The following is a 25660-nucleotide window of genomic DNA, read 5'->3' on the forward strand; positions in this document are numbered from 1 at the left end:
CTGCCGCCAGTAAATTCCAGGGACCAAGTAGTCCATGCATCAATGCCACAGCCATAATCCTTTCGCCAGGACAAACCAACTCGTGAGTAATGATAGGAGTCATCAGCTGATTAAAGTCGACGTCAGGAGAAACCAGTCCGCAGAGACACAAATCAATGGCCCAATCGAAATCACAGGTCAGGCAGTGAAATACAGGCTGGACACAGGTGAAGTAGGAGAATCGAAAAGATAATCCATATGCCGTGCTTAATATCGCCAACGGCATTGTGCCATAATATTCTAGCATGCGATTGCGGAACAGTGTCAGCAGCTGCAGGGTGGGAGGTTGCATAGGAGGGACATCCATATTTAAAAATGTAAAAAAGCACAAGAGCGTCCGCTGGTAATGCAAGTAAAAATGCCAATCCACGAACCAGAGTGGAGAAAATAGAATGAAAGGAAGCAGGGATGACTCCAAAGATTTTCTCAAATGAAGTCACGAGACCACTGGTAACAACTTTAAAAAAGTGCGCCAGGGCCTTTGTGGAGGATGCGTTAAAGATAGTCGGAACCATCTTGCTGAAATTGAAAGGCAAATCTGAATTGAAAAGGGTCTGCACCTCTGTACGGGTGTTCGCTATGTGAAGCACGAAAGTTTCACGGGCCGAACTCAAGGCCACCTCTCTCTGAGACAAAAGAGCTCTTATTCTTGCCATGCCGTTGAAATCTGTCCCAAGGTTGGTATTTGTGGCCAGATTGAAAACTCCCTATGTTCATGTGTGGGAGGAAATAGAACATTTCTGCAGCAAATAACCCGTTCACTTACTGTTACGATAAAAGGAATACTTTTAATTAACTCAGAACAATCTTCATTATTGAGCATCAAATAACTACCATTTTCCAACAACTTGAACGTGGGGATGATAGCAGGAACTGGCGTGCCTTGCAACACGCAAGCCATATTTGGTCGGTGTTTGTTGCATGAACCGTGTAACTGTATGTGCCTACACATTAGTGAATGATCTGGCGTCTCAGTGCATTCCTCTCCATTCAGATAAACTTCTTGATCATCTTTGAAACATCTGTATGTGTATGGAAGCGACCAGACCTCATGAAGAAAAGCACTACCTAAAGGTTCATAACGACCTATTGGTATATATTTCATACAATTTGAAAACGTATATAAAGCAAAAGGCAGCGTTATTAAACCGTGGATAAGGCACGTTGCCAAAAAACCCGCAATCCTCTGCTGATGATGTCACTGAGCATGTCATGAATGATGTAATATGTGACATCATCAGCAGTGGATTACGGGTAATAGTATCTCTAGTTTACTCCCCTATAGCTGTCTTTCTTTTAACATAAGTGTCTGTTTCCTTCCCTTATACTTACTGTTTTTGGTTCGCTTCCGGTTCGCGTACCGGCGAGCGAACTGGGAAGCGAACTAAGAGAAATAGAGGTTGGCACAGTTCCAAATATTGTACCAATTTTTTAATAACGGGGAGGTAGTTCTGAAAAGAACTTTTTTTTTATTGTTTTTGTTGTTTTATATTTTTTTTATTATTTTTCGGAACATTTTTTTACTTTTTTTGAATTTTTCTGAACAGTTTTATATTTTTTTGGGTTTTTCTTGGAGGGGGCAATGAAAACGATTCATTGTAAAGGGCTCAACAGGAGCAACAAAACAAAAAAAGAAGTATTTATTATTTTGGGCGTTTCGTACAAACTTGCATATGATAGTCAATAGCTCTGTTGATCAGAGTGATGCTTCTTTCTCCGTAGGAAATGAATCCATCGCAAAATACGCAGATGTGTTTTACTTCACCAAATTTCATTTGTATATTTGGCACCATCTCCCTGCCCTCTGGTCCCGTTACTTCCGGTACAACAGATCTTCTGGCCATAATAGGGAGATTATCTAGGTCGTTCCGAAACTGTGCAGCACTGTAGTTGTTAGGATGCCACCTAGTCATATGGCGATGCATTGTGTAGTTTCCGAAACTGTATTTTTTCTCGGTTCCTCTGGACAGTCTATCTTGACATATAAGGCAAGTTACGTATCTTGCATTTACTTTTTTCTGACCTTTGGGAATTTAAAAAAATTGCCAAATGAAGTTTTCTTTCCGGTGAGACGTCCTGGGCTGCTCAGGCAAAAACTGCCTCTCTTCGTGCTCGTCGTCCTGTTCCTCTTCTTCCTCTTCTTGTTGAATTATAACTTGAGCAGGTGGTCCACTCTTCCTTGGATGTGGTGGAGGTGGTGGGGAAGCACCAGCTGAAGCTACTAAAGAAGCCATTGCTCAGTGATCACAAAGGGTCTTTCTCTCACAATGATGAAAGTCAGAGTGAGGAAAGAAGGAGGGATTTTCATCATTTGGGAAAAACAAGAGTTCTCAACCAATCAAAAGTGTTCATTTTAGATTATATGACCTAGTCTTACATCATTAGGAAACCAAAAGTGAAATGAACCAATGAAAAGTGTTATTACCAAGTCACATGACTTGCTGTGTTTACGTTAAGCGCTTTGCAGGGCCTCCCGGTTTGCTTCCAGAAACCTGCGCTTTGCGACTCGCTTCGCGTACCAGTTCGCTAACGTAGCACGTCATATGACGTATCACGCGACAACGTGAAACGTCATGCGGACGGGAGGCGTCACAATGTTGTTTTCTAACGCGGCACTTGCGGTAAAGAAACGTTTACCGGCTCGCGGTCTATTTCGCGGCATCAAGGTCAGCTAACGGGAAGCTTCCCGATTCGCGAAGCGGGAACGAAGAAAAAAAAATATTTAAAAAAAAAATTATTCATAAACATATAAAATATATTTTTGGATTTAAAGAAGAATACATTTTACAGCTACAGATATTAGCTGTTAAAAAACCAATGAAATTCACAGAAAAAACCATAGGTTATAGACCATATATAGTTAGGAATTAGCATTTACAAAACCTTGAAAATTCACTGAAAAAACCATAGGTTATAGACCATATATAGTTAGGAATTAGCATTTAGAAAACCTTATTTTACTCACACAAAACCATTGAAATTCCATATATAGTTAGTTGCACTAACTATATATCGCGCACCCGCAATCCACTGCTGATGATGTCACATATTACATCATTCATGACATGGTCAGTGACATCACTGATGACATCACTGATGACATCTCAAATGACATCACTGATGACATCATCTAGTGTCTGTGTGTTTTTGTAAAGTTTAAATACGTTTTACATATTGAAGAATGAGTGGATGTATGGAAGACTGAGTGTGTGTGTGGCTGGCTGGGAGGTGTGTGACTCTGTGCATATCAATGTGTACTTGTATCAGTGATTGTATAAGAGAGTAAGTATGTGTTAGTATATGTGTGAAAAGTATGGTGTTCTGTGTTTAACTATAGATGAGGAAATCGAAGTGTGATTGATTCTTCACAGGACTGACTAGGTGTATGAGTGCATATGATAGTGTTCTAATAATAACTGACTGTATGTATGAGTAATTGTATGGGTGAATGAGTGAATGTGTGTGTAGACGTACGAATCAGTGAGTGCGTATGTAGTAACTGGTATTGGTGTGTCATGATGTCATCAGTGATGTCATTTGAGATGTCATCAGTGATGTCATTTCAGATGTCATTAGTGATGTCATCAGTGATGTCACTGAAGTATGGTGTTCTGTGTTTAACTGTATAGATGAAGAAATGGAAGTGTGATTGATTCTTTACAGGACTGACTTGGTGTGTGAGTAACTCCATGGATGAGTGGCAGTGTGTGACTGTCTGCATAGGTGTATGAGTGCATATGATAGTGTTGTAATAATGAGTGACTGTATGTATGAGTGATTGTATGGGTGAATGAGTGAATGTGTGTGTAGACGTAGGAATCAGTGAGTGCGTATGTAGTAACTGGTATTGGTGTGTCATGATGTCATCAGTGATGTCATTTGAGATGTCATCAGTGATGTCACTGACCATGTCATGAATGATGTAATATGTGACATCATCAGCAGTGGATTGCGGGTGCGCGATATATAGTTAGTGCAACTAACTATATATGGAATTTCAATGGTTTTGTGTGAGTAAAATAAGGTTTTCTAAATGCTAATTCCTAACTATATATGGTCTATAACCTATGTTTTTTTCAGTGAATTTTCAAGGTTTTGTAAATGCTAATTCCTAACTATATATGGTCTATAACCTATGGTTTTTTCTGTGAATATATATATATTCACAGAAAAAACCATAGGTTATAGACCATATATAGTTAGGAATTAGCATTTACAAAACCTTGAAAATTCACTGAAAAAAACATAGGTTATAGACCATATATAGTTAGGAATTAGCATTTAAAAAACCTTATTTTACTCACACAAAACCATTGAAATTCCATATATAGTTAGTTGCACTAACTATATATCGCGCACCCGCAATCCACTGCTGATCATGTCACATATTACATCATTCATGACATGGTCAGTGACATCACTGATGACATCACTGATGACATCTCAAATGACATCACTGATGACATCACTGATGACATCTCATTTGACATCATTCTTGTGCTAATACGATAAACCTCTTCAGACTCTAATATAACCTTAGATACACTCAGTGTATACAGACACTCACACACTGCCACTCATCCATGGAGTTACTCACACACCCAGTCAGTCATGCAAAGAAACAATCTCATCTCCATTTCTTCAACTATACAGTTAAACACACCTTACTTATTGAAACATATACTAACACATATTTACTCTCTTATACAATCCCTGATACAAGTTCACAATGATCGATACAACCACTCACTCATTCGGTGGCTCTCATGCACAGTTATTTATATATGCCAACTCTCACATGTACTGTGTTTTACATATGTACTTACTATGACATGTAGCATTGAGATATCCATTCACTCATCAATACACTCATGCACACAGTCAACTGCCCATGTAGCTGTTTCCACATGCACTCTTGAACTCATACACCTAGTGAATAAACTGCTCACACATCTATGCATAGAGTCACACACCTTCCAGCCACCCCCACACAAACTCAATCTCCCATAGAAATACTTGGGCAACCAATTAATAACACATATAGCCTCTCGTATAGCTAATGATCAACACATGCAGCAGTTTACAGAACAACAGACATAATGATGCACAAATTAAGACAGTTTAGTCACTAACCCATGCATTCAGTGAGACACATTTAATCACTCACTCATACAGTCAGTCACGCACCTACTAAATCCTTCATCCAGACACTTATACATCCACTCATTCTTCAATATGTAAGACATATTTTAACTTTACAGAAACATACAGTCACTGGATGTTGTCATCAGTGATGTCATCAGTGATGTCATTTGAGATGTCATCAGTGATGTCATCAGTGATGTCACTGACCATGTCATGAATGATGTAATATGTGACATGATCAGCAGTGGATTGCGGGTGCGCGATATATAGTTAGTGCAACTAACTATATATGGAATTTCAATGGTTTTGTGTGAGTAAAATAAGGTTTTTTAAATGCTAATTCCTAACTATATATGGTCTATAACCTATGGTTTTTTCAGTGAATTTTCAAGGTTTTGTAAATGCTAATTCCTAACTATATATGGTCTATAACCTATGGTTTTTTCTGTGAATTTCATTGGTTTTTTAACAGCTAATATCTGTAGCTGTAAAATGTATTCTTCTTTAAATCCAAAAATATATTTTATATGTTTATGAATAATTTTTTTTTTAAATATTTTTTTTTCTTCGTTCCCGCTTCGCGAATCGGGAAGCTTCCCGTTAGCTGACCTTGATGCCGCGAAATAGACCGCGAGCCGGTAAACGTTTCTTTACCGCAAGTGCCGCGTTAGAAAACAACATTGTGACGCCTCCCGTCCGCATGACGTTTCACGTTGTCGCGTGATACGTCATATGACGTGCTACGTTAGCGAACTGGTACGCGAAGCGAGTCGCAAAGCGCAGGTTTCTGGAAGCAAACCGGGAGGCCCTGCAAAGCGCTTAACGTAAACACAGCAAGTCATGTGACTTGGTAATAACACTTTTCATTGGTTCATTTCACTTTTGGTTTCCTAATGATGTAAGACTAGGTCATATAATCTAAAATGAACACTTTTGATTGGTTGAGAACTCTTGTTTTTCCCAAATGATGAAAATCCCTCCTTCTTTCCTCACTCTGACTTTCATCATTGTGAGAGAAAGACCCTTTGTGATCACTGAGCAATGGCTTCTTTAGTAGCTTCAGCTGGTGCTTCCCCACCACCTCCACCACATCCAAGGAAGAGTGGACCACCTGCTCAAGTTGTAATTCAACAAGAAGAAGAAGAAGAGGAACAGGAGGACGAGCACGAAGAGAGGCAGTTTTTGCCTGAGCAGCCCAAGACGTCTCACCGGAAAGAAAACTTCATTTGGCAAGTTTTTTAAAATTCCCAAAGGTCAGAAAAAAGTAAATGCAAGATACGTAACTTGCCTTATATGTCAAGATAGACTGTCCAGAGGGACCGACAAAAAATACAGTTTCGGAAACTACACAATGCATCGCCATATGACTAGGTGGCATCCTAACAACTACAGTGCTGCACAGTTTCGGAACGACCTAGATAATCTCCCTATTATGGCCAGAAGATCTGTTGTACCGGAAGTAACGGGACCAGAGGGCAGGGAGATGGTGCCAAATATACAAATGAGATTTGGTGATGTAAAACACATCTGCGCATTTTGCGATGGATTCATTTCCTACGGAGAAAAAAGCATCACTCTGATCAACAGAGCTATTGACTATCATATGCAAGTTTGTCCGAAACGCCCAAAATAATAAATACTTCTTTTTTTTGTTTTGTTGCTCCTGTTGAGCCCTTTACAATGAATCGTTTTCATTGCCCCCTCCAAGAAAAACCCCAAAAAATATAAAACTGTTCCGAAAAATTCAAAAACAGTAAAAAAAGTTCAGAAAAATAAAAAAAAAAGTTCTTTTCAGAACTACCTCCCCGTTATTAAAAAATTGGTACAATATTTGGAACTGTGCCAACCTCTATTTCTCTTAGTTCGCTTCCTAGTTCGCTCGCCGGTACGCGAACCGGAAGCGAACCAAAAACAGTAAGTATAAGGGAAGGAAACAGACACTTATGTTAAAAGAAACACAGCTATAAGGGAGTAAACTAGAGATACCATTACCCGTAATCCACTGCTGATGATGTCACATATTACATCATTCATGACATGCTCAGTGACATCATCAGCAGAGGATTGCGGGTTTTTTGGCAACATGCCTTATCCACGGTTTAATAACGCTGCCTTTTGCTTTATATAAGTTTTCAAATTGTATGAAATATATACCAATAGGTCGTTATGAACCTTTAGGTAGTGCTTTTCTTCATGAGGTCTGGTCGCTTCCATACACATACAGATGTTTCAAAGATGATCAAGAAGTTTATCTGAATGGAGAGGAATGCACTGAGACGCCAGATCATTCACTAATGTGTAGGCACATACAGTTACACGGTTCATGCAACAAACACCGACCAAATATGGCTTGCGTGTTGCAAGGCACGCCAGTTCCTGCTATCATCCCCACGTTCAAGTTGTTGGAAAATGGTAGTTATTTGATGCTCAATAATGAAGATTGTTCTGAGTTAATTAAAAGTATTCCTTTTATCGTAACAGTAAGTGAACGGGTTATTTGCTGCAGAAATGTTCTATTTCCTCCCACACATGAACATAGGGAGTTTTCAATCTGGCCACAAATACCAACCTTGGGACACGTTTCAACGGCATGGCAAGAATAAGAGCTCTTTTGTCTCAGAGAGAGGTGGCCTTGAGTTCGGCCCGTGAAACTTTCGTACTTCACATAGCGAACACCCATACAGAGGTGCACACCCTTTTCAATTAAGATTTGCCTTTCAATTTCAGCAACATGTTTCCGACTATCTTTAACGCATCCTCCACAAAGTCCCTGGCACACTTTTTTAAAGTTGTTACCAGTGGTCTCGTGACTTCATTTGAGAAAATCTTTGGAGTCATCCCTGCTTCCTTTCATTGTATTTTCTGCACTCTGGTTCGTAGATTGGCATTTTTACTTGCATTACCAGCGGACGCTCTTGTGCTTTTTTACATTTTTAAATATGGATGTCCCTCCTATGCAACCTCCGACCCTGCAGCTGCTGACACTGTTCCGCAATCGCATGCTAGAATATTATGGCACAATGCCGTTGGCGATATTAAGCACGGCATATGGATTATCTTTTCGGTTCTCCTACTTCACCTGTGTCCAGCCTGTATTTCACTGCCTGACCTGTGATTTCGATTGGGCCATTGATTTGTGTCTCTGCGGACCGGTTTCTCCTGACGTCGACTTTAATCAGCTGATGACTCCTATCATTACTCACGAGTTGGTTTGTCCTGGCGAAAGGATTATGGCTGTGGCATTGATGCATGGACTACTTGGTCCCTGGAATTTACTGGCGGCAGCACAGTCTTTCTTGGAACAGAGCTTTCTTGAAAACCCACCGAGCTGTCCTCTGATGGTGATAGAGGATCCGGTGCTGGGAGAGCACGTATGTTCTTTTCCGCTTTTAAATTGGATGGCTGAACTGTTTTCGGATGAAGACGGTGACTTCCTATTGGAGGCTGTTGCAGCTTATTTTGCATACACAGTTATGTCATAGACCTTTTTCATGTTTGATATGCTGAGTACTAGCATTTCATTGACAATTCATTGACTTATTTGTCAAGTTTTTATTATTTACCTTGCCTATTGGCTTAAGACTCGATAAAGTACTTGGCTGTTTTATTTTTCTTTAGCATTAAATTTTCCTAGTTTTTAATGCTTTACCTTGCGGACCGTCCACATATAAACTTGCAATCTGCTCTCATGAGATGGCACTTCTATTATCTTATTCAGTTCGTTTCCGGATCATGAGGAGGTGTCATCTAGGTCCTGGATATCTTTACACCGTGTTAAGTTAGCATGGGCTCATTACCGGTTTAAACGCCATTTTTCCTTTTTTGCAACTTCTGCACACGACACTTAGTTGTTGCTTTAGCTTTCCACCTAGTAGTTCATCGTGGTTTACATGAGAATAATATGTTATTGGTCTACTATCTGCTTTACTTGTTAAACTATATCTGTACAGCGAGTGCTAAAGTTTCAAGAACAACACGATACAGAATTGTTATGAGGTCTGATCTCCACGACTTCATACTCATAACATAAGTGCAACTTCTGCCAATTCTGGGCATGAGGCGGGTTTTATATTGCTTTGCCGAACACACATACACAACAGTTGATGCGGTTCACATGAAGAGAGAGCTGGTGTATGCTGATGTGATTCCTTCAAATCTAAGACACTAAAGTATGGGCACGCCCTAAACCAACACAAAGAGACCTTCTTAGCAAATAATATAATATGTGTATTAGGGAGGGTGAGATATAAGCAGCCGCGGGCCGTGGAGGGAGTTACGATGGGGCAGGGAGGCGGGGAGGGGGAGAAGAAAGGGTGGAGCCCTCTCTACCTTGCCCCTCCCCCTCCCCGCCTCCCTGCCCCACCGTAACTCCCTCCACGGCCCGCGGCTGCTTATAAGTGTTGCTAACTCTTATTCATTTACAGCATGTTAACATACTGTCACCATTCGCTTTTTATGTACTAGTAACTATGCTGGTAATTTTGCTACTGATAATATGTGTACTTGTATTCTCCACCCTGCTTCTCCCCCTCCCCGCCTCCCTGCCTCACCGTAACTCCCTCCACGGCCCGCGGCTGCTTATAAGTGTTGCTAACTCTTATTCATTTACAGCATGTTAACATACTATCACCATTCACTTTTTATGTACTAGTAACTATGCTGGTAATTTTGCTACTGATAATATGTGTACTTTTATTATCTAAGGTACTACGCCTGAGAAGACGGCATTAGTAAATAAACATTTCAAATACACATCTGTTCTTCTTAACTCCATGTTCTGGTTTGTAAGAAATCTATAACGACCGACTGTTCATGAGTTCCACGTATCCTGAGGTACTATAAGTTCATATTCTGGATTGTCTAAACATTGAGAGTTTGTTATATCCAATGTGACACTGTACCTAGCTTGCTAAGGAGTTTTTGATTACTAACGTGAGTTTTGGGACACCCTAATTCGCCGAGGTTCCAATCCTCTGTCCACAGTTCTGTGTGAGAACAGAAACCCTGCGACAGGGGCACCCCCGACCCTTGCTGGAGCTTCATCACACTTGCGATACAACTCCAGCAATGCATTCGCCGAGGTTCCAATCCTCTGTCCACAGTTCTGTGTGAGAACAGAAACCCTGCGATAGGGGCACCCCCGACCCTTGCTGGAGCTTCATCACACTTGCGATACAACTCCAGCAATGCGCCACCTTTACGGCACAGATACATCACGCATCTGTGCTGTTTTTGCCCCATGATGCGCCGCATTGTAAATGCAGCACACCATAGGTGACGGAACAGCGGCACAGAATGACTAACACATCCCTGGTGATGCGCCAGTCATCATAAATGTATCCCTATGCTTCTTATCTTGTTAGAGATGAACCGCCATATGTATCATCAAAGTTATTTGCATTTCCTAAATAGCGAACTTTAAGGAATAAATAGCGATTCTTTACCATTCCTAGTTTGCGATGAGCTATTTGCTAATTAGCCGAATGTAGCCCAATGAAGCCCAATGTAGCCCAATGTAGCCCAAAGATGGCCGCCAGACACACAAAAAAACAAATGTAGCCCAAATATCAGCCAGATGTAGCCCAACTATAGCCCAGTGACAGAATGACCAATCAGCTTCGCAAACCTCCGTTACGCGAAGCGGAGCGCTGTTACAGATATATATCTTTTTTTGAACGTTAATTTCTCAAAATCCACTGGAGCACATATATTGAGACCTAGCAAAGGCACATCGGGCTACCAGTCCCTAATATTTTGCCAAGTTTCGTGCAAATCCATTCAGCCGTTCAATTATTATTATTATTATTTTTTTTTGCCCCGCGGGGCCCTTTTAAAACCTCCACATCAAACCTAGGGGGTCAGCGAGGATCTACTATGCCCCCTTATAGTTATTTCCCCCTTTGTTTTGACCTCCTCTTGTCTCTCGATCCTACCGAGAGACAAGATGGCGGCCGCTACGGACTGTTTGGAATGTTGACAGACGCCGGAGAACCAATCAGCTTCGCTTCACAAAGCTCCGTTGTGCGAAAAGTCCGCGAACCAGTGCGCTGCCCGGTCCGCTGTTACAGATATATATCTTTTTTTAAACGTTAATTTCTCAAAATCCACTGGAGCACATATATTGAGACCTACAAAAGGCACATCGGGCTACCAGTCCCTACAATTTTGCCAAGTTTCGTGCAAATCCATTCAGCCGTTCGGGCTAAAAGTGAGGCCAACCGCCCTATGGAAAACTCAATGTTAAAAACACGTTTTGGGACCCCCCTTTTTTCTCGGCCCCCACTGGACGAACCCCCCCCAAATTTTCAAGGGCTGCTCAGAAACAAAATGTGCCATTTTCCTGAAAATTTCAGCCAATTCCGTCCACAAACGCCAAAGCTATTAGACATAGAATTTTCAAAAAACCCATAGAGAAAAAATCCTAACTATATATACCTACTGGCGACCGCCAGTAGGTAATATATATATATATATATTTAAATCAATATTTTTGACATCTATATTTTTTACATCGATATTTTTGATTCAATACTTTGCACTTACCTGTTTAGGTATAGGAGTCGATATTTTTGTATTCTATATATTTTCTTCGAAATTTAGAACATCGATATTTTTAATATCGATATTCTATCAGGGAACCGTAAGAAGTGCGTTCAGATTTCCCACTTTTTAGGTGGAGCATAAGCGTACAACCTCTTGTATACTTTATATATCTCTGTGGGCCAAATGCCGTTCCATGCTTCTCATTTGTTTGTTAAAATGTCCTTTAAAAATCCTTGCTTACTAGTGGCCAGTCCTGCCTCTTTGTTCCTCCTTTTTCCTCCAAGGAGCAGGGACTTAGTACAATATCATTACACTTTGTTCTGTTGATCTGCTCGTGGGGGGACAATTTATTATGTTTTCAACCTTGTGTTACACTGTGGCTGCTCAAACCAGTAGCTGCTTACATTTTATTTCAGCATTAACCCTCTCAGTACCTTCCATGTGGCTGGCATTCTTTTGTATTCTTCCAGAAGACAGCTCCCTGGCTGGCTGGCTGGCTGGCTTGGAATGTAAGCAATTAGTTATTGTGGTTTTAAATCTAAATCCGCCTCCTTTAAATTCCTCTAGAAGCAGGCACAAAAGCACTGCATGCCATCTAGCTACTGCAGCTCTAAATCATGTCAAAAAGTTAAACCACTACTTAAAAACAGCCATTGTTTTAGTTCCGGTGTGATCTCACTGGAACTGACTTCAGAGTAGAGGGGCCCGGTTTCCGAGTTTATTTTGCTTTTAAAAGCACTGGCTGACACATTCCATGCCTCAAGCAATTCCAGACAATAAAAATGTCAAGATAACTCCAGTGATTAATGTTCTTGCTGTAGAAATGGAGTTGTCTAGTGGAAGAAGTTTTGACTCATTGCAAGAAAGCAGAGGGTTATTATTCCAGCTGCAAAGAAAGTGTACCATGCAGAACACAAAAGGCATAAAATGCAAATAGGTCCGTGGGTTACTGCTTTTCTGTTATTTGCAGCTTATAAATTGAAATCCTAATCTAGGGGTCTATTAGGATGGCGATCGGAAGATCAGCCCGACTGCCATGGCAGCGGGAAAAGACCGCCCGCAAGGACCGTGACATGCCTGCCGGTCTGATTAGCAATCTCTGCAGTTGAAATCCGACTGCGGCGGTATGATTGCAGGCATTAGCATTGCGGCGGTTGCTGCTGCCAGCACCACCGCTGCGATGTGAAAAGGAGCATGTCATGCATATCACTGCACTGCGTGGCAGGCACTGCACAGTGCTTGCCACCTGATACAGGGACATGTAGGAGGGATCATGGGTACCCCCCAGTGCACCCCCCAACACATTGGGGGCCCACAATGGGCCCCCGGAGACATTCTCTGCATGCCTTTCCACGGCGGTCCCACCACCGTGGAAAGGCTGGCTACCGCCGGCATCATAATCAAGTCAGCGGAGCCTGGCCCTGCACGGCACAATTTTAGCTGCCAAGTTCCGCACGCTAGGCAGGCATGCGGACTGGTACTGGTGGAAATGTGGTGGGCGGAAGAGCTTACCACTGCGTTCGTCACTGGCATGCTAATGAAACTGGCGGTTTTCCGGGTTGCGATCGCGGGCGGATGTCTGCCGCCGGTCCGGTGGTTGGCGGCGGCCATACATCCGCCCTCCTAATAGACCCCCTAGTACAGTGAATTTATAACTGTCATCATAGAACTGCATGCACTGCAAAGTATAGATTAGAGCAGATATTAATGTTGCAAAAAGGGTTCATCTGGGTAGAAATCGATTATTTTATTTAAGAGAACCCCCAACTATGGTGTTCTGTTTTCAATTCTGAGTTTGTGCTTCTGGGGCTCAAGCACTCTTTAGCAATGCTGCCTACCAATATGCATGACTTGTGACTCCTACACCAGTGTTCTTCAATCTGTGGGGCGCGCCCCCGTGGGGGGGCGCGACACCTTCCCAGGGGGGGCGCGGACTCCACTTCAATCTGACCTTTGTGCCCTGTAATCGTCTGTCTGCCCGTGCAAGTCTTCTTGAAGCACTCCGGTATGTGGAAGGGGGAGGGAGGGGAGATCGATGGGGCAGGAGGTGCCCGTTCTTTTGTTATGTTAACTCTCCCAGGTGGGGGTTAATTACAGAGCTGACAGCTTCAGCTGCAGAGGGACACGCTTTTGGTTTTAGCAGAGGAGACCCCTCGCCTCCCACTGCACCTGAAGCATGTCAGCTCTGTGAATTAACCCCCTCCTGGGAGAGTTAGCTCTTCCCAGAACTGAGACAAAGTTTCCAGGGACATAATGCTCCATTTGCTACCTCTTGTATTTGTTTGCTCATGATTGGCACTTTTGCCTCATGTAATTTAGCATTTGCTTTTGTAATTTTTTCACTGGTAATGTTCTCATGTATCAGTTCTGTTCCTATTGTGAAGCGCTCTGACCCCTTCGGGTAAAGTCTGCGCTATATAAAAACGCATAAATAAATAAATAAATAAAGGGGTTGGGACGGGGGGACTGAAAGAGCCAGCTCTATTCTACAGAGTCTTGCCCTCATGACCTTGAATCCTTTTTAAACACAATGTTGTAAATACCGTTTTTCAATCATTCATTTTTAATGTGTAAAATCTATTACATACATTTTGCAGACAAAATGTGTTTATGCGTTATGCGACTTCCATATCAAAAGTTTATTTTAGATCAATACATGACCTCACATATGAGAAATAGAAGGTGGTGACACATTATTTACAGTAATATTAGTGAACTGCTGTTGTGTTACATACTGAAAACACACATCACTGTCCCTGAATATCCGATGTACACACATTTAGTATTTGACCAAAGAAGGCATGAAAGAGCTGAGACTAGATCAAAAAATCAAAGCTGGTCCGAACGGGGGCCCCAAAAATACATTTGACCCTTAGGCCCCAAAATCCTTAAAACGTCCCTGAAAGTTTATTTTAAAATTAAACAGGCAGGCGCACAAAATGCCAGACAGCCTTGTGTTTAAACAGCTTTCAAATAGCTAAATATGATTATAAATAAGAAGTATGTATTCATTTGTAATGTTAACGAGCTCCCGGTCCCCCTTCTTTTTGTTGATTCATTTGTAATGTGCCTTTTCTATCTTTGTTCCCTTTTATTATCAGTCATGGATCATTCATGCAGCTCTAGAAAACAATTAAAAGTTCTTTCTATTTATATTTGCTGTTCAAAGTATGCACAGACAAGTGATGAAAATACAGGTTTAGGTGACTGCTTATTTTTATACCATCTGTGACATCAAAATAATGAGCTGGCAACCGTAATCATAAGACTGGAAGTGTGTTGAGGGATCAGCACATTATTTATTTCCTCCACCCTGATTCCTGGTTACTGCCATAATATCAATAGTTTAACACATTTGAAACCCTACGCTGCCGTCAATAATATGCTGAGTTACTTCAAGTGTCTGGGAATGCACCCTGCATTCAGACCACTCACTCCTCATTCTCGCCCTTCACTTTCACTCTCACCTAGCACTCACACTGACCCCGATGCACTCATGCCATTCACCCACTTACCCTCCACTCACAGCGATCACAATGCACTCACATTGATCACTATGCACTCACACCATTCACCCGCTCACCCTGCACTCACACTGATCACCATGTTCTCACACCATTCACCCACTTACCCTCCACTCACAGTGATCACTCTGCACTCACAATGCACTTGCGCTTTTCACCTTGTACCTCAGCCTGCAGTCACACACACTACTCAACCTGCATTCATGACACTTCACTCACCTGTCCCCCTCACTGTTCAATCTGCAATCTCACTCCAGTAAGCCCACCACTAACCATACATTCATTCGTTCCACTCTGCACTAACATGCGCCCCCAATTTTATCTTGGAAAGTGATGTATTGAGCTGTGTAATAAGCCTCTGTCATTTCACCACACCCACCTACTCACAAACCTGCAGTTTACTAAGCACTCTTATTGTATTAAATGTTATTCGCTGAATATGCCCGGAATGTGCGCGCGGCGGTCGAGTCCAGAAATTTCTGTCAGGTGGTGGGGGGCCCAACATCTAAAAAAAATCAGCTGGGGGGGCTCAACCTACAAAAGTTTGAAGACCTCTGTCCTACACCCTGTACTCTGTCTTATGTAACATTTTCTTTACGCTAATTTATACACATATGATTGATTGCCTCTGTGTAATTTGTGTGTGATGCAAAGTGCTTTGACACCCTACACTGGTATGAGTGGTGCTTTATAACTCATTAAATGCATCAGAACATTAGTGGTTATGGAGCCTTAAGGAACACTGTTAAAGGGTGGTGGTGATGAAGGAATCTGCAACACTCAGCCTTACCTCAACATTACCTCTGCACCACCTCAGCATCAGCAGAGCACAACCTCCTCATCAGTGCACCACCACCAGTGCAGCACCAACTCAGCATCAGCGCAGTACCAGCTCAGCGCCAGCGTAGCACCACCTTAACATCAGCACTGCTCCATCTTAGCTGTAGCAGACTATCTCAGCATCAGTGCACCACCACCAACACAGACCCACCTCAGCAGCAACTCAGCACCAACGCAGCACTACCTCAGCATCAGCACACCACCACCTCTGCACAGCGCCAACTCAAAATCACTCAGCACCACCTGAGCACCAGCTCAGAACCAGTGCACCACCGCCTCAGCATCACTCAGCACAGCACCACCAAAGCATCACTCATCACCACCTCAGCATCACTCAGCACAGCACCACCTCCTCATCAGTGAGACACCGCCAGTGCAGCACTAATTCAGCATCAGAGCAGCACCACCTCAGCATCACCACAGCACCAGCGCATCACCATCTTTGCATTAGCACATCACCACCTGAACATCACCATCTCAGCATCTGCACAGCCCGATTCCAGCATCAGCACAGCACTACCTCCTCATCAGTGCAGCACCACCTGAGCACTAGTGCAGCAGCACCAACCCCAGCTTGACTCAGGTCCACCTCAGCATGACTCAGCACCACCTCAGCACCAAAGCAGCCCCACCTCAGCAGCAACTCAGAACAAATACTGCACAACTTCAACTTCATCGCAGCATCACCACAGCACAGCACCAACTCAACATCTCTCATCACCACCCGAGCACCAGTGCAGCACCACTACCTTAGCATGAACCAGCACCTCGGCATCACTCAGCACCACCTCATTATCCCCTCAGCATCACCTCCTCATCAGTTCACTACCAACTAGCACAACTTAAACATCAGCACCATTTTCGTATCAGTGCACCACCACCAACACAGAACCACCTCGGCATCAGCAGAGCATCACCTCAACACAGCACCAACTCAGCACCAGTGCAGCATCACCACCTCAGCATAACTCAGCACCACAGTACCACTCAGCACCACCTCTGCATCACTCAGCACCACCTCAGCACCACCTCAGTAACACTAAGTATTACCTCCACACCAGCACACTAATACCTCAGCATCACTCAGCACCACCTGAGTATCATTCAGCATTACCTGAGCATCACATATGCACCAGTACACCACCACCTCTGCCCCACTTAAGCATTACTTAGCACCACCTCAGTGTGCCCTCGAAATCTTGCATCTGTTGAGTCTCTCCTAGTGTCTGTCCGCTGCTCGTGTTGTAATTCAGGTGCTATTTTTCAATCTCCACCCTCCTATTGTTTATGTCCCTTCATTCAAAAAAACAAAAAAGCTATAATAAACAAGAATTACAGGAGGCAATTGCAAGGACAAGAAAACTAGAAGGCATTTTTGTTAATTCTTTTTTTTAATAGTCATTTAATTGTACATAATGTCTTCTTTAAATCTCACTATATAACACTCTACAACACAAAATACCATTCCACATACTTACACTCCATTACACACAGTCCCACTCCACATATTTCTAATACACTCAAAAACACATAATTACTATCCACATAATACAACTGCTCGTCATACCACTTAATTCCACTACCCAAATCCACACTACACAGTTTCACACCACACAATACACAACTAAGAAGTCCAATCCAACCCACATAATTGGTACACACCACATACATCCACTCCAATCCATAACACGTAGATAAGAGCCATTTACAATGCCAATAGCTCCAACTCTTTCCTTTTCTTTAAACACACAGATCTGATGCTTAGCTCCTACCTATTTGTTCTTTTCCGTCACCAAAAAAGCAAAGCTATACACACACTTCCATGCCACACAATTCAGGTCCACACATTTCCAGTCCACACCACATAATTTAACACAATATCACATAATACAACTCAACAACACAATTACATAGCACACCACATACATCCAATCTGCACCAAACAATTCCACATTGTGCTGCAAAATTCAACAGCACCACACATAATTAAACTGAACTACTTAGCACGCCACAACACACAATCCCACTCCACATAATGCCACTACACTGAATGCCACATAATTGCTAACCATATATTTCCAGAGCACACCATGCCGCATAATGCCACTACACAAATCCACTCCACACAATTGCAGAACTAACTAACTAGTCCAATCCAACCCATATAGTTCCACTGCACACCACATACATACACTCCACAACACGTAAGAAAAATACATCGCCATTTACAATGCCAATAGCTCCAACTCAAACAAATGCAAGACCGGTTGCATTTCCAATGCTTGTTCCTCATATTTTCTGCCTCAGTGCCTCACATTTTCGGCACCAGCGCATAAAAGGTGGAGAAATCTGCCTTTAAAACAGGCAGGACTGGAGTAGAAGTTCGAGAAAAAAGTGGGATAAATATGTAGTGTATTTTTCCACTTTCTTATCGCACTTTTTCATTCAACCCTCTATTTATGAATTCCTACTTTAGTGGTAGGCAGCTAAGGGAAACAATTAAAAGAGCACTATGCTCATGCTGGCGGTTTAGGGAAGGTTGTGCTGTTACAAAATATGTATTACTATATAATGAAGGATTTCTTTTTAAATTAAACTTTCATTAGTTAATCACAGCACACTGGACCGGCCGAGCAGACTTGCAAAGATTAATTATTATCTCCGCAAAAAAATGACCCCAAATGCGGCCGAGCATAAATAAGGCTGAGGCTGTTTTCATCTTTCCTTTATAGTAGTGTTTAGTGTGTACCAGAATTCACTCATATTTTGGATGCTGACAAATAGGAAAGCATTCAAAACTAGGATGCTTGTCTTTGCTTTGAATTCATTTTTCCCTTGGGCTGAGTATGCCTTTCCTTGCCCAACGTTTTTCGTCACATTGAGTAGTAGTACTAGTAGTAGTTTATTCGATCATTTTATGACCATTCACAAAAAAAGCAAAGCAGCTCAGTTATACCATAAAAACTTAAAAATAAAATATTGATAAAAGCACACCATAAAAACTACAGAATTCCAAGCATGGTTTCGAAGATAAAACATGGAATATTAAGAAATTAGAATTCAATCAATTCCAAAGTCGGAATGGATTCATATGGATTTTATCATGGGGAGTCACAAGTTGCATGGGAGCTAATACAATCCTTTTCACAGATGTCGATAGAGGGCCACTCCTCACAGCAGTCATTACACATTACACTGATTCCTAGATGATAGATAACAGCGTAATCGTAATACACCACGCATAAAGCAGATATCTCGTTATTACGTACACAAGCCATTTAGTTGTGTCAGATCTAAACACAAGTAAGGTAGCTACAGGTCCTCTCAAGGATAGAAGGTGACTTACGGGAGATAGCGACCTTTTTCTGATGTGAGCGAAGTGGTGAAAAATAAACATAAAATAATCAATTGATTCTGAGCTTAAGCTACACGCGGGACACCGCGGAGATACGGTTGTATTCTTCCATTTACTTTTGATAACATTAGGTGGTAAAACCCCAACCCTGAATTGTATATAAAGTACACGTGCATGAGAAGGTTCAATATCATCCATACAAATTTCAATATAATAAAAAAATTTTAATCTAGAAATGTATGAGTTAAAGTGCCTGGTGCCACCTTGTGCCCAGTATAGCCCCAAAATCTGCTTTTTAAAAGGGAGAGGACTTTATTAGTCATGGATTTTGGGTCCTCTCACAGGACCCCCAGCCCCAGTTTATACAGCCACTGCTTAACCTCCTTTAACCAACCCAGTCATCCAACTTGTATTTCAAGGGTCAAATGTTAATCTACAGCTTCCTTGATCGGGATTTGGGTATTGCTAGTCCACAGTCTAAGCCAGAACATTAGGACCTTCAAAACTGCAATGAGTGAGATGGACTTTGGCCCTAGGTCTAGGCGTACCGGAAGTAGTGCCATATTTATTGGTAGATTTAAAATTGATCTTATGAATTTGTTTTCTGTCACTTCTAGTTGTGTCAGATGGTCCGTGCCCCACAATTCAGTGTCATAGAGAGCAGCTCCCAGCCCTTTTGCCTGATGGATTTCAATTGCAGGGAAATTGGTCGGAACACAGGTCAGTTAAGTTTCTTGACAATTACACTATCTACATGCTTATGTGTACAGGTACTCTTTTGTATCTGGGAAGACCATAACAAATTACTAGTTAGCCTGACTCCCAGATAGTCGAAGACTTTAACCTGTTCTAAAATGTTTAAACCCAGCCTCAGTTTCCCTTTAAAAGATTTGTGTGGGTTAAAAACCATAAACATGCTGTTACAAACCTGTTTAAAACATTCTGAATACCCATTGGGGTTTTGGAGATAAGCAGTGTGATTCGTCTGTGAAAAGTAGGGAGGAGATTGGTCTACCAGCAAGTTTCTGTGGAGGGTCCCCACAATCATATAGGGCATTGATAAGCCCATTTGTTTATAGGGTAAACAGGGTTGGGGCCAGGACACAACCTTGTGGTACCCCTTTTAATACACTAACACACTTGGATAAATCTACTCCAGAGCTCTAACTAACTTGGGCATAATTATTTTGATACAATCGCACAATTAGTTGGAGTAGGCCACTAAGAAGCCCAAGATCCCTAAGGACAGCCCATCCAGGTCCCTGGGATATCCCTCCTCACACAAGAACATTGAAAACTGAGTACAATAAAGGGGCACATATATTTGGCTCAGACCAGTGGAGATCACCGGGTAGTCCATCTAGCCCTGGTGCTTTCCCTGGTTGCAGTTAGCTAATTGCTGTCACAATCTTTTCCAGGATGAAGTTGACTAGATCCCCTGCTACTGGCTCAAGAGAAGAGACCGACCCATCCATGATGTAGTTTCCGGAAATAATCTTTCTAGACCTGTGGCTGGATGAAAAGTCCTCCTCTGTGACCAGATTGACTGTCCCTTTAGTAAATAGGTGCCAGAATATCTGGCAATCCTTCAATCTCGATGCCTCAACTAGGGTACACCATTTCTGTTCCTCCCAATTTCTCTTTGCCTCAGCTTGTGATTTGCTATAGGGTTTCCTTCTGTCTGTAATATCATCGCTGATACCTTCCTTTACGGTAGAGATTAGATCTATTTGGGCTTGTCTACAGGTTTCATTATGCCAAGGTGCATTAACCTCCTATTAGTGTTGATTTGGCACTGTCTGCAAAAGTGGAATTTTATACTGATTAATAAGGTGGAGAAATGTGTCATGATACTAGCATCATTAGAAGAAGAATCTCCCATGGAAATGAGGGTTTGAGCTACCTCTGTATAAATGACAGCTATCGTCTTCTCATCTGAGACAACTTGGGGCCATTTGACCCTTCTATTGTTGTTTAAAAGTGATCACAGGGACTGGCACATGACTAATGGAGTTCATAATAGGAATACCAGCTAGCTCCATAACAAGTGCATTGTGGTCACTATCCTGTCACTATGACTATGACAGCCATATCATGCACTTTCGGCCACAGGTCTAGATCAACCATTATGTGGTCAATCCTGCTCTGGGCATTCTCCCTTTTAAAGGTCAAGTATGCATCTAGGTCAGAGGGCGTCCGCCCATTGCAAGCATGGACCCCATGAGTAAGTGTAAAAGAAAGCATTTGTTGACTGATCTTTGTATATCTTTTAAATGGGGTGTATCTGCAATTTTTTATACCTCTTGCCAACTCTTCCTCCTCGTCACATTGAGTATTCAAACTTTGCGTTTTTGGTCTTCTTTAGCTATAGATGGATTCTACATCAATATCAGATTTTAGTGCACAAACATTTAGAGGTTCATTAGGATGGCAGGCGGATTGCTCCTGCCGGGTCAGCGGTGGTCACCGCCAGCACGGCGGGGGCAATCCACCCGCCATCCCTGTAGGAAAGACCCCCGCCATAATATTATGGCTGGGGGGTCCGCGGCAGACGAAAAGACCGTCCACCGCATTTCCGCCCCGGTCGATTTGCTACCGGGCGGAAAAGGCTGCAATATGATGGCGGTGTCTGTTTGACACCGCCAGCCATATTACAATGTGCTTTGAGGAATGCCTTTCCGTGGCGACATTGCCACCACGGAAAGGCATGTGGAGTCTGCTAGGGGGGTCCGTTGCGGGCCCCCAGGGACTCCGGTGGGGTGGGGGGTGCACATCGGGGGTACCTATGGTACCCCCCAGCATTTCCATGCACAACATGGCAGGTACAGCGCGGTTTTATTTTGAAGTATGTGGGGGCTCACGGCCCCCCTGCAGCCCCGGGGACCAGCTCCCCCTCGGGGCTTTTGTAAAAAAACATTTTTTTTAAAAGAATGTTTTCAGCTCCCCCTCCCTCTCCCTCCGTACACTTCCCGTGGACAGCCACCTTCCTGGTACAGTAATATGTAAAATGACCTTCCAGCCCCGGGGACCTGCACTCCCCGGGGCTTTTTAATGTTGGGAGGGGGTCGCGCTGCCTCCCTTCTGGAGCCCTTGATGGCCCTGGGGACCACCCACCTTCCAGGGCCGGCTCTTGGAGTGTCTCGGGGTGCTTATATTTCTATGATAGTATGTAAAACTTTCCGTTTTTTTTGTGCACCAGTTGTACTTTCTATGCATGCGCAGCCTCGTTTCCAAGCCCACGTTTCTTTCTTTTTCTTCAAGTTCGCCAAGCAAACTTCTCCTCGTTTCAGGTATTAAATTTGCCGCTTTCTTTTCCCGGGCCGTGTGTGTCATCCGCTGCTATACTTTTGTAATATATTAATAATTATATTCTATCTATATTTATTTGTACCTGTTACTTTCATTTTACCCTCCGCCTATCTTCTCTGTGATCGATGTGATTTCCTGCCACAGACACCACGGCAAGGTAAAATTGAGAGTAGGACTTTCAGAAAAGAAACAGCATGCAATTCTCTGTTGCATGCAACAAGTGCGCATCCGCCGCATCAAATAAATGCAATCCCCTATGGGGAACTGATCAGAATAAGGCGCAATTGTAGCACAAATACAGATTTGATGAACAGAAAAGAGGAACCCTACAAAGATTTCTCAATAGGGGCTATGACAAAACCACACTAAGGAAGGCTGAATCTAGAATTAACAAAATAAAACGTGATGACACATTAAAGGACTCCCAAAAGAAGAACAAGGAGGTGGATAAAATTAGGCTAATTACGGGATATAATGCCAGGTCTAAAATACTAAGTAGGATTATGAATAAACATTGGCACCTACTCCAAGCAGATAGATGCTTAGAGAAATATGTAACCAAAAGGCCAGCAATAACCTATAGGAGGGGACGCACACTCAGGAACATCTTAAGTCCAAGTTATCCCACTACATCACCCAATACCAATCGGCTAACTGAGCATGGCAAGGGTTTCCACAGTTGCAACCAATGTACAGCGTGCAAATGGGCTAACCCCAAGGTTACACCTTTCACGGTCCAAAAGGCAAAAAATATGAGATAAGGAGTAACGTTAATTGTCTTTCTAAATATGTGGTGTATGCTATTGAATGTAAATGTAAATGTAAGAAAACATATATTGGCAGTACAATCAGAGCCTTACGAGAAAGGATATGTGAGCATGTCAGGGCAGTCAAACTAGGGGACATGAGATATCCCTTAGCCGCACACATGTCGATTTGTCCTTTACAAACTACAAATAGACGTTTTGCGTACTATGGAATAGATCACATACCGAGACATCTTACCGAGGGGGTAATAGAGAACTTATGTTACGCAGAAGAGAAGCATTGTGGATACTAAAGATGCGTAGCATAGAGTGTGGTCTTAATATCGACCAGGAGCTACATTACTTTCTAGGTGACAATAGATGAATTGCATTACATGTAGTGAAGATGTACATAGTATGTTATGCAGTTATCCATTATGATGTATAATTTAGATGCTGAAAATACTAATCAATACTGAAAAGAAATTCTGTGTTAGATGACTTTTCTCTCGATGATCCTATAACTGTTTTATCTGATTATTGATGGAGGGTTCTTGGTTCTATATATTTCCCTTATTTAACTACGGAATTTTTTCACATTATAGATCACCCTTAACTAATATCACACACATGCGTAAAGATAAAAATAATATATCTTCACTTGACTTTACAAAGGCTAATGGCGGAATATCAGATCCTTTGAATTAACAAAATTAGTCACACTTGGCCTTTTTAACTTTCAACAGACAAACACTATAATGTTGCTATTAGTGGTGTCAGTTCAATGTTTCTCGCCTAAAGAACACGAATATAGAAGTTTGGAATTTTAGTGACTTGCAATGAACCTTGCGATATTACTACAACAAACGGGAGCATTTTCAAATAAGAATGTGGTAACTTATATATATTGTTTGGCGATAACTAACGTAGGAGTATGGCCACCTCAATATGGGGATGCATTAGAACCCTTTACATTTCTATTCCCACTTGCAAACGAATGTCTAAAAATTGAACAATGGGAATAGAGATTACTTTCAACCTAATATGGTTTTTTATAATTTTACTACAATGTTTACCATTCTAAATGATTTTTTATAAATAACTATGAATCGCTTGTGGGCGTGAATAAAGCGCGCTACACTTTTGTTTTCCGATTAAAACTAAATACGTATACAAAGTCGCTGATGGTTTTGATATAAGTGCATTAAATTCGATATATCACTACCAATATGGCCGCTGTCGAGTTTTATTGTTTAGTCCTCTTTTGATTTCCTTCCTAACGTGGGAGGAATATCCAATCAGGGACGCTAATACAGAAATGGGTGTTTAAAGCAGAGGCGGGCTACACCTGAGCCGCGCACACGAGTTATACGATGGCAATGGGAAACATCTGAGCAGTGCTACTCAAGCTGAGGCAACAGGTAAGAGACGACCGAATGCCAAACTACTGGAATAATTGGCGTAATGAAGTAGATATGATTGTGAAAAGGGGACGCATGAAACTATCGGGTATTTAATTACTTTTTAAAATGTCGGAGATCGATTTGGACTATTCTACCATTTTACTAATTACAACTCAAAAGCCGTTTCCTCACCTAAGTACATATGTGCTTAATATAGATAACGACTAAGGGAACTGATGTTGTGATATAATAAAATTACTAAAACTATAACTTTAAAGAAATATGCACTAGAAATAATCGAGTGGCTTTAGTAGCCATCATATACGTAATAAGGCAAAATATTCATGAGGGTGACCTATGATGCTCGCCCCATTAAAAATGTACCAAAAATATGGACAGAGATATAGATGTGGTTTTAACTTTAAAACCTTTAAAATTTTAGAAAAGAATAACAAAGACTCGTGAAAGAATAAAAGGAGAATTAACGCATATATAGCGTTTTCATCATCAGAACCCACGTGTGGGTTGGAAGTATCACCACGCATAAAGTAGGTGACGTTTGTAATCTTTGGTTTTCTCGCTCTACAAATTATCATCTTGAGAGATTTGTCTACAATTTCAAATTATCTTTACTCTTTACAGAGCACTTGACTGGAATTTATAGGTATCGTTACAAGATCCACCTTTACTTATTCGCAACTTGCGACCTCCTTTTCTAACAAAACCCTTTTCTTTCTCGCCTCTCCCCCGCCAAAC

The sequence above is a fragment of the Lissotriton helveticus genome, chromosome 9 (genome assembly GCF_964261635.1).
Source record: "Lissotriton helveticus chromosome 9, aLisHel1.1, whole genome shotgun sequence".
Taxonomy (NCBI): Eukaryota; Metazoa; Chordata; class Amphibia; order Caudata; family Salamandridae; genus Lissotriton; species Lissotriton helveticus.